At 33.3% G+C, this 12,069-nt stretch overlaps 1 long non-coding RNA gene across 1 annotated transcript; it reads right to left on the reverse strand.

The window, feature by feature from the left end:
• Window positions 1-954: 954 nt before the first annotated feature.
• Window positions 955-3,626, reverse strand: LOC120133567. Its single transcript, XR_005517106.1, has 3 exons — window positions 3,528-3,626; window positions 3,297-3,417; window positions 955-1,017 (listed from the first exon to the last, which is right to left on the reverse strand). It is a non-coding gene; the product is annotated as an uncharacterized LOC120133567 (long non-coding RNA).
• Window positions 3,627-12,069: the final 8,443 nt, after the last annotated feature.

Below are 12,069 nucleotides of genomic sequence, written 5' to 3' on the forward strand. Positions count from 1 at the left end.
TTATACGTTCAATGTTTAAAGGACTTGGACCCGTTAGATAGTAATCTAAGAACCCGAAGTATCAAAGGTTTGACACAACAAGATCAGACTTGAAATGTCAAGAAAATAGTTCTAAGAAGAACCAACTTTGAGAGAAAACCTAACAATAATTTTAATTCATGAAAATTCTGATTACAAAATGAAATATGAAAACCTATTAATAGAACACTACTAGAAAAAACCCCTTTAATGACGCGCATTGCGCGTGATCTATGGGTGCAGATGACACACAAATGGCCGTCGTTGAAGCCACCGACATAAATATCAGATGACGCGCAATTGTGAGTCATAAATCTATGATGCGTATTTATGACACGCATTTATGACGCGCATTTATGACACTCATTGCGCGTCATTGAAACCCCCGTCATAAATGAAGATGACACATATTTGTGTGTCATAAATTTATGACACACTTGTATGACTTACATTGCGTGTCATTGAAGTACACGCCATTAAAAAAGATGACACACATTCTTATGTCGTTATTGTATTTCATAAATTATATATATATATATATATATATATATATTATAGATTGGCAAATAATCAAACTAAATCAAATTTAATACCTCATAATACTAAATATATATATCATATTATATATAAGCAATCCATTTGCATACAATATATTCATATTAAGTTATCAAAAATATTGTAATGGGGCTTAACTTTGGCTAATCAAAGTCAACATTTGAAACCCCCCACGAAAAAAGCCACAAAATGATGATCAAGACAACTACAGCTCCTCCTACCATCAGTTTCATTTGCAGATTCTTCAGCCACATCCTTCGTCGCAGTTGCCACCCTTGCCTCTGGAAGCTATCAGTCTGTGATATTATTACTAAACCATATATATATTATGATGCTTACCCAGACCCTAAACTAAACAACAAAAGAGAAGATAGCACCAACCTGGAATTGTAAGTTTTCTGTTTTATCCACTAGAAGTTCAATCTTCTCCCCACGATCCGAAACCTGATCAGAAACGGAATTAGTGAATTGAACACTAGTTGTTACGCCATGGAAAAACATTCATTTCAGACATGGTCCCAAACTTTGAAATATGAACTTTTGGAATGAAAAGTTTTAGGTCTTGTTAAAGTAAATCCATTAAACTATATCTATGCAAAGGCATGTGCACTACTGGCGGCCAAAAAACTCCAGAGCATCTGAAGGAACAAGTAGATATTTGATTTGGTACTATAATTAGTTTGGACTGTGACCATATTGTACGTTACTAAACTAATGCACGGGAAAACTCATTCATATATGTATACTGCAGAAGTCAATGCTAGAGCAAGATGGCTTTTGCATCTCATATGGCAATAACTATAAAATCACAATGTAAATTTCTTTAGAAACTAGTGATGATATTTGATGGTAACCAGTTTTCTTCTCTTTTTTCAGTAAATAAACAAAATAGAAGATTCAACCTTCAACAATCCACACTATTAGCATTAAAAATAAAGAAAATCTTTAGCTGATGGAAAATTCAACAAAATTTGTTCATATGTAAATAAAAAGGGGGAAATTTTAATAAAAGTATTTTTACTATTCAAATCAATTTAAGTTTTTTGCCCTTTAAAAAGAAAAGGAAGATGACTTTGTATAATAATTCCATTTTATTAATTTATGAATTATTGAAGTACATAAAGAGAACATGAAAAATCTCATTACTTGTGTTACTAAACCATATTAGTACTTTTCTGGAGAAGCTTTTATCTATAGCTTTGTCAAAAATCCCAAATGAATGCAGATCATAAAAATTGTCAAGCCAAGTACCTTGCTATGGCATTTTTAGTAGAATAGCTCTTTTATATCCTTCACTAACCCTTTCTAATCTTTTGAACCCAGAAACCTTAACAAACTTAAGCCATGATTATACAAAGTGAACAACACAGAGAATGTTGAACTGGAAGACATTAGTAACTTTGATCCATTAGACAAATTTACTAGGTGGATGTAGGTATCAAACAAATTTACTAGGTGGATGTAGGTATCAAGAGCAAATGAATATAATCTTGAAAATAAGTTCCGAATAAAGGATTTCAATTCCTAATTCATAAGTAAAGTTTATTTAAACCAATAAGGAAATTATAGGAAATAAAAATCTGAATCAAATCCCCTAAAATTGAAGTACCTAGAGCTAAGGAGAAACATTGCATAACCAAAAAGGCATTAATGCACCAAAACAATCTAGAAATATTCTTTATTACATACATAGTCATCACTCAGCACAGATGGGTGAAATTTGATGGCTAAGAACATCACCAAGAAAATCTGATCATCAACCAAACACTACTATATTCAAAGACTCGTCACAATCTAGTCAGTTATTCGTAAAAGTTAACCAAGACGTACCACCAGATTTACCATATAAACCAAACTTTATACCTGCAAGTTACTACCTCAACTAGAGACCTACCTCTTCTCCTTTATTGTCACATTGGCAACTACTTTTTTATGGGCTTTTATATCAGTTAGACATTAAAAATCTCATGGCGACTTTGAGGACGAATGTCATGAGAAACCAATTAAATCCATTACTCAGGGGGAGTTAGAGCTAGTGTGTTATTTGAAGAAGACTTCACATATGTTAAAACAATCTCCTAGGGTATCGTTTTAGAGGTGCCATAAAGTTATCTATTGGAAAATAAAAGGAGACAGTTCTATTGATTTACACATGGATGATATGCTCATTATTACTGATGATAGAGGAGGGATACAATTATTGAAATAGCATCTTCAAACTAAATTTCAGACCAAAGTTTTAAGGCAATTAAAGATCTAAAATAGGATTTAAGCAACAAAAGCTGATGACTATTTCCTGATAATCAAGAAGCTCATCATAAAGCCTCAAATCCAGAAATGTTAATGTTACCTTGTAACATAAGACCCTTTCTTCCTTTTTTTTCTTATATTGGGGGGTGGTTTGTTGTTGATGGGAAGGGGGCCTTCTTCTTCCGATTGTCACCTATAGTTATAACCCCTGAAATTTTGAAATTCTCATGATCCGCATGAAATATGGAACCTATGGTAATTTGAATACTAATAAAAACAGTACATGAATGCTGAGAAAACAAACGACATAAAAAGTTAAATATTTATAGGCAAGTTCAATGGTAGTAACCAAAGAAATCTGTATACCAACCATTGGAAAGGAAGATTGTTAAAAAATACTTAATCTCTACATTCAAAATAACACATCCACTTTTTCCACACTTGTACCACTTCTCAAGAAAATAAATATATACCTTTTCAATGTTATCCATCATAATCCCCTTCACCTCAGTTACTTGAGCTTTTTATTTTGAGAGCTTACTAATTTCTTCTGGATGGTTCATACAATATTGCATGTGCTCCTTAAGCCTTGGACTATTGTACAAAGAAAGGTGTTATAGGTTAGGATTATACTATCATGTGTATTAACAAAATAGGATAACTGGACAAATGTAACAATTTAACCTTGCCAAGCATTTACTTACCCAAATTCTCAGTCAAGATTATATGCAATACTAAATCGGTCCTCAAATAAGTCATCATCATCGTCATCATTAGCTAAATGATGGGGACTCTCATTTCTTAAACTCTCACCATATCGCTGTAATAAATACATGCAGATATTGGAGTCAACAACAAAGATAAAAACATCATAAAAAATTAAGCAGGCAACAACACATAAACATATGCCCTTTGATGTTAGCAGAAATGATTGTAAAGATGAAAAACTTTAAAGAACTTAAGTGATTGGTGAATGATTCAAAATGGCCTAATTATACAGTTCAAAACCAGATCAAACTTGTAGAAGTTCCAATAGAAAATATAGTTATGCTCCGGACCAATCGCAGAAGAAGTCTAAACAAGTAAATTATAGTTGGAGAGGATAGAATTAGTACTGAAATTTACTTCATTCTTCTGTACGATCTTGAGAATATCTTAACATTTCTCGGTAAATTTCTAGGAGTAGAATTTAGTATTAAAAGGTGAAAAAATTCAATCCAAAAGCATAAGCAATGGTTCATCATCCTATTAACTTCAAAGAAAATGAAATAAATTCATAGAACTTCTTTATCCCCATACACCAGAAGAAAAGAATATAAAAAAAGAAACATTGATTAATTAATTATCATCATAACCATTGATCCCAGGAAAAGAGTGTTTCACCAAACATCATAAATACATATGCATTGGTAAATAAGAGACCCAAATTAAATGGATACAACTCCAACATTAAAAGGATATTAGCCAAAAGATCGAGCCCAATGAGTCAAATACAAATAACTCAACACAGTTAAGTCCTCTAAACATTGTTTCAAGTTCTAGTTTACATTGCTAAATTTATTTCAGCACTTAGCAACAACTCTTCTAATCTATGCAAGTTAGAAATGGCCAGAAGAGTCATATCAGAAGTTTGTTATTCGACAAATTATGTATAACAAAACAACAATCGCATTTTTTTCAGCTTTTCCTACTATTCAATCTAAAATCTCCAGAAGCAAGCATTCAACATTCCATGTTCCCTACCAAAATAATTAACGATCCAAATCTACTCAAATTAACAACACCAATCGATCGCTTAAAATATTGAATTTTAATTTTAAAGGAATTCAAAATTGACAACGATGAAAGAACTAGATCCAATCGAGCAGTGGAAAGATAAGGTTGAGATCTCGTCCCAAAGAACAAAAGAGGGAGAAAATATGAATTCATCCTAACAGCTTCGCAAGCTTACAAGTAAATAAATAAATCAGATTCCATGGAAAGTATTGTCGGATCCAAACAAAAGGCAAACAAATAATTATAATTTGGATAGAAAAATGAGAAGAAAACATTATTTTATATGCAATTTAATTTCAGGATTATGCTTACTCATGTCGTTGAGCCCTGTAAAACAATTGAAGAAATAAATTAAGAGAGACATCTGCTTTTAATTTCCTACGAAATCTTCTTCTCTGTATTCTTTTTCCATTTTCCAAATCCGGAGTTACCCAACCTTGAATCCTCCCAAACCCTTCGTATGCGTTGTGGTGAATGGCCAAACCAGTGGGAGGTTGCAAAGAGAAAAAGGGAAAAAGAGAAAATTGGGGGAAGCAAGCGCGAACTATGTTATCGAAGGGAAGAAGCGTGAAAGGATGAAAATAATGGGGGGAAATTAAAATACGACTTTTACAGACGACACACAATTAAAACTGTACTCCGTGTTTTTGCAAATTTTTTTGATTATGACTATTAAATATGACACACATTATTGTAAGTCATAAATCATTTAGATTTTAAAAAACATGACAATTTTTTATGACACACTTTTGCAAGTCATAAATTAGCGTGTGTCATCGTTCGTGTGTCATTAAAGGTATATTTTCTTGTAGTAGAACTTGAAAGGATATGATTCTACCAGCCCCTTATGTCTCCTAAAAGACATAACTTAATACATAATTAACATGAAATACTGGTTTGCTAGTCATATGCACTATCTTGGATGTGTATAAGCTTGCTTGAGTGGATAATTAGTTAGCAAAACAAGGGCTGGTAGTGATTAGCTGGCCTTGAGTTCATACTTAGTGTTCCACTAGCTGCCCAGATTCTTTGTGAGCTGTTTGTGTCTCCCAAATGCTCCACCAAGCTATTTGTCTTCCAAAAATGCTCCACAAAGTTGTATATGCTTTCTAATTGGTCCTTTAGCCTCCTTCTATGATTGTAAACGCCTTTAATGGATTCATGAAGTGGAAATGCAACAGGTGTGAATTTAGTTGTAAATCTCGTACTTATTTCCAGCCTGCACTATCTTCATTAATCTGGGAATATCTCGAGCTCTCAATATCAGATTGACACGATTCAAAGTGCGTTGGAAATATAAGATATAGGGTATAAAATGTTAAGAGGACTTTATCATCCAAATATGCTTGTAACATGTTCAAAACTGGCAATCAATATGAGTGATGTGAACTGTCCAGTGGACTGCCTGGAATGTACCTTGCACTTATATAAAATGAAGTGTTAGAATTGTATTTAGAACATATTCAAATTTGAGTATGATTCTTGAATTTCATATGAAGAATAGGATTTTGAAGTTATAGATGATTTTCATGGATATAAGTTGGTTTAATTAATGGTAGTTGAGTTTAATGTCATGATAGGGGTTTAAAATAGAAGAATTAAGTGAAAATTGATGATTTTCGGGCTTAAAATACAATTTCTGGGCATAGGGAACCGATAACCTATGAAGGGGAATCGATTCCCCTTCTAGAACGAGAAAATTTCCAGTATGTCCAGGGGGGTATCGATTCCCCCTGGGGGGGTATCGATTCCCCCTAAAAGAAAAATGAAATTGGGTTCAATAATCTGGCTTAAGTTGTTAACATCAAGTTTAAGGTTTAGGCTTCTGATAGTTGTTTTGAAATGTTATATTTATGTAGATATTGAGCCTAAACAAGTTCCGGAATAATCAAAGGATTATAATCGAATCAAAGCAAGGCTAAGGTGAGTGCAATTTTAATTGTACTTATATTATTGAACATTGGCTTGCGATGAGCTAGTGATGGAGTTACTATGGTAAAAAGTGACTCTTAAAATGTTAATTGATTTGTGATTCTTATATATGCATGAATACATGAAATGGGTATAGGTTATTATATATGTTATACGATATGCATAGACATAAGAGCATAAAACATAAGATATATGATATGATATACATGATTATATGCATATGTGATATATGCTATGAGACATGATCAATGTGAAATGAGATAAGTTATGTGAATATATGAAATGATATATGAATATGCAATACATGATACATGTGATATGATATGAAATACATGGTTACACATACATGTGGTATGTGACAGAAAAGAAAGAACAAGTGATGAGAAAAGTATTCATCGTAAATGCCCATAGTATATGATACGAGAGCTATAGGTATAGTTGGCATGCCAAGAGTCGAGGGTATTGTAGTACTTCGGGACGTAGTCCTTCGTGATGTAGTGGTCCTACGGGACATATATAGCAGTCCTTCAAGACGAATACTGAACAAATGTTCAGTGCCCCATGAGGGAATTTATACAAGCTGTGGTGACAACATTGGTGCACAACCTCAATATACTCACATACCTCTATTCTCAATAATATATACATGGGCAACAACAACGACAATTGAAATATAAATTAAAGTGAAAGTGATGCATAAAGGTAAGTTTCATGTGTGCATGACTTGGTTATATATGTCATAGGAAATATATCCATGCATATTGAAATATCATGATCAAATGGTAAGAATGCATATTCATGAAACTATTGTTACATGTTTATTATTTATTGCCTCACTAAGTCTATGACTTAGCGTGTAAGTGATTTACACGTAGGTACAAAGAAACGTGAAGAGCAAGAATAGAAGTGGCAAGGATAGTATTTTTACTAGAAGATCAGATCAGAAGTAATCGACAAAGTATGTATTTTGTTGTGTATAGAGTGTTGGCATGTAATAAGTCGTTAATTATGAGCACTCTGATCGAGTTTGTATTTTGTAGTCTCTTCTATGTAAATTAAAGTATTTTGTTTTAAATAAAGTTTTAAATTTCCCGGGAATTTTCTTTAAGTGTCAAGGTTTTAAAAGTCAATGTGACACCTCGGACTCGTATTCGGGTCGGGTACGGGGTTGGGTGTTACACACTGGATTTGGGAGTCATTGTTCTTTTGTTCTTAAATTCTTTACATATTTAGGGTTGTATTAAACGATGATACTTGGATGAGTTTTTGATAGCACTATGACTGTCTTACTTGGTGTTAATATTTATTTTGCCTAGACAATTATTTTCTGTTTTATGAATGATGAATTATGTTTTTGCTTATGACTGTTTTGTTCATTGTTTGAATATTTTAACCTTGACATTGTAAGAGCATCGAGAGATCGCCTGAGATTTTGCTAAAACATGTCTAGGCAATGTAAGAGCATCAAGAGATCACTTTTTATCTAGATAGTAATTCTTAGATTTGAGAGAATTAATATAGATCTACATGAACAATGGAATGGATCCAGGATGGTGATGTTCTAACTTGTCTACCTTAGAGATATGGAGCGGGTTTCAATAGACTAAAAGGGATAGACACTAGAGTAGGATAGACAATGCCTATAGTTCATGCTGAGAGGTATTGCTACAAAAACAGTCTGACAAACAAAGGGTTGTAGTTGACACTGAGTGTTATTGCCATAGCAACCGTCTACGAATACTTAGTAATCCTGTCGGGCATCAGCAAGTCATAATAATTCATTCTAAACTTAGAGTAATTGTTGGCAATAAAAAAGATTAACATAAATGCTCTGTGATAAGTCTGAATATGTGAGGATGCTTGAATTATATTTAAACCAACACGTGTCTTTGTTTTGTTTTATCTCAGTATTCTGCATATTTATTTTTCCTTGACCAAACTTTTCTGCAATCATTATAATATTTCTTTGTTTTATTAATATTATATTCTAAAGTTCACAAGCTAGTAGGAATTAGTTTGTGACAACTAGTTCTAGTTGTGGTGAAGATAAATTTCTAGACCAATCCCTGAGGAGACGATAAGTCACTTACCCTATATTACTTAATTTGATTGTGTATACTTGCACGGAATTGCTTGCCTTAGCATATACATTTACAAGCGATCACCTGATAAAGGCAATTATAATATATATATATATATATATGTGTGTGTGTGTGTTTGTATACATATAATAAAGTTGAATTCAACAAGCCAAACAATGGAAAATTAAATCAAATTTATTTAAATAAGGAGTTTTGGTAATGATTGACTAAGGGAATTAAGAAACATCTGTTATAGTCAATTTCACATGACCACTTAGGAATTTCATTTTAGATCGATATTTCTACACTACTTTTGTTAGAGTCTATGAAACTTCAACAAATGAAAGATTTCAGAGAACTGAAATAGAAGTGTTCTAGAAAGTGTAGTAATTGATTATGCTAATTGAGTCATTTTGTCTGTATCCCATTAAAATACCAAGCTAAGAAAAAGGGGCATGTCATGATGTTCACAATGATAGAGAATGAAATGAAATTTTGGTGGCCGAAACCTTAGAAAATAGGAAGCCAACCCATCAATTTTGACACTTTTCAAAGAGCTATAACTCTGAAAACATTAAAAGAGTTATTGATTTTTTTATATTCTGTGAACTCATGTTTATAATTTGATTTGATTGTGAGCATGAATTAAAAGATAATATTTTATAAAATTCTTTCATTCTTTGATTTCTAAAATAAAAGAAAGGGGAAAACATTTTTAAATAGGACATTCTCAAATTTGAAAGGTCCTTAAAGCTGGTGAGGCTCATTTTCCCTCTATTGAAAAAGAATAAACGATGTCAGAATAATAAAGCATTCCACAATATTGAAAGAAAATAGTCTGAGAGATCAGAAGGACTGAGGGGTGGAGCTTGTAACATTTCCTTGTGATGTTGTTAGTAACATGGCAATAAGAAGATGATCTCATTAGTCGGAAGGGGCACATATCCCAACTTGTATAAAAATGCAAGACATTTTGTTAGAAGAATTGATCACTACATAAATGTCTGTAATATTAATGGCATCACGAAGAAAATCCCTCAAGTTACTTGACAACACTGTTGTTTAGTGACACCAGATTGAGACCATTCAAGATTAAGATATTGTGGGCACGAAGAGAGCCATGAACACCCACTTTGGAGCATGACCAACCTAGATCATGATGAGATAACAAGATTAATACCAAGAAGACATTGAGAATGAGTCTTACAAATTGGAGTGCCAGGGTAAAACCTTGAAAATTGATTAGAGATTAACTTGTAGAGGAAGCCAGTTGAGCATCAATCAACAACAAAGTCCCATAAAAATAAATCTGACAACACAATTGAGTCGAGGAAAGAAAGGGGCATAGGGTTATATTTCTGACCATAACAAGATTTCAAAAGGGAAAACACTTCATCTGAAATGAAGATAGAGAACAAATAGCAAAAGATGATTGGGTAGAGCTTCAGAAGTTACAATCTCAAAATTATGAGTTGCTACATTGATATATGAGTAAACCCTAGAGAAGGGTGATCAAGTTGAAGAAGATTGAGTTCTCCTATTTGGAGTCAATTGAAGTTTGAATCACCATTTATGCATTCATGAAAACATCATTCGCATAAAAGAAAAGGCATTACATTGATCATGTTATTGCATTTACATTCATAATTAAACACATGGTTTTTACAAATCTTGTAGTGAAAAGAGTAGATTTATGATGTCAAAATCCCAGCAAGTTGAAAGGTGGAATTCAAACCTCAAACACAGGGAATCATGTTTAGAGAGGCAGAACCTAGAGAATACAAGGGGCCAATCCACAGAAGAAACATTACTTTGATTGGGGCATGTTACCCGACCACTAAGTTATTTTGAAAAAAAGGAAAAAGCAATTTCCAAAGTTTCTCATTTAAATTCTTTTTGAAAATGAAATTTTTGAAAAGTAAGGAAACACTTTCCAAAGTTTCTTACTTAGGACGTCCTTCGGGCTATCAGTAAGCCTTTCGAGCATGATGACTAAATCATTTGGGTCATATATAAGCCTTTCGAGAAAGATGATAAGTCCTTTAGGCCATCTATAAGACCTACAAGAAGTATATTTTCACATGATGAGAAAGTGACTTCCAAAGTTTCTCATTCAGTGTTGTTTGAAAATGAAATTTTTGAAAAGTAAGGAAACAATTTCAAAAGTTTCTTACTTAGTAAGTTCTTCGGGAAATTAGTAAGCCCTCCGAGCATGATGCTTAAATCCTTCGAGTCATCTGTCAGGCTTCCGAGCATGATGATAAAATCCTTTGGGTTATCTGTCAGTCTTCCGAGAAAGTCGATAAGTCCTATGGGCCATCTATAAGCCTTCACGGAAGAGTAGTAAAGCAAATCAATCTTAAGCCTTCACGGAAGAGTGTGAAGCAAATCAATCTTAAGGCGTCACGGAAGAGTAATGAAGCAAATCAATTTTAAGCCTTCACAGATGAGTAGTAAAGCAAATCAATCTTAAGCCTTAACGAAAGAGTAGTTGAGCAAATCAATCTTAAGCCTTCACGGAAGAGTAGTGAAGCAAATCATCTATAAGCCTTCACAGAAGAGTAGTGAAGCAAATCAAATCAAGTCTTATCTCCCTGAATGAATAGTGGAGCAGACACATAATCCAGAATTGATCTGTCTACGCGAAAAAGAGGCACAAATCGAGTCTTATCTCCCTTAATGAATAGTGGAGCATACACGCCTTTCAAAATTGATCTGTCTACCCGAAAGAGAGGCACAAATCAAGTATGATTTCCCCTAAATGAAAGAAGAACGGAGCAGACCTATCTTCTGAAATTGATCCGACTACCCAAAAAAGTGGAACAGATCAAGTCCAACCTACCTTGAAGTCGCAGTGGAGCGGACTAACTTTTCGAACTCCTCATAACCGGAACAATAAGATCATCCTTTTGTCTTTGCTATATTCTCGTTGCACAATAATGAGCAAAGAGGAGCAGTTGTAGATGCCTGTTTTATTCGGGTTTTAGTTTGAATTTTATTTAAACATATATACATATATATATTTACATATAATGACATCAATTATTGTTTTTAATATGGGTTAGTTATATATATAAGTTAATATATAAATAAATATGGGCTAAAATAATTATTTAATTTTTTTTTTTATGTTTCTAGTTCCAATACAAAGTTCAAAAGGAGATTATAGGCCCAAAATAATTACAAACATCCCAGCAGTTTACAACACCAAATATGAAGCCCAATTTTGGATCAAACCCAATCATCAAACAATTAGAGTGTCAAACCCTACACCCTACACAACCTACTTTTGACCATTGGATCTGGTCTCAAAGATCTAACGGTCCATAGCCCACCAGAAGCATCGAAAAAAAAGCACATGCAGCACACGAAAGGTCATCCAACTTTCTGAATTGCCAGATCTGGCATGTGGAGATCATGACCGTCATTCCCACTATCCTCAAGAGCCTATATACCA

This window comes from Hibiscus syriacus, unplaced genomic scaffold (assembly GCF_006381635.1).
Source record: "Hibiscus syriacus cultivar Baekdansim isolate YM2019G1 unplaced genomic scaffold, ASM638163v2 tig00110584_pilon, whole genome shotgun sequence".
Lineage (NCBI taxonomy): Eukaryota > Viridiplantae > Streptophyta > Magnoliopsida > Malvales > Malvaceae > Hibiscus > Hibiscus syriacus.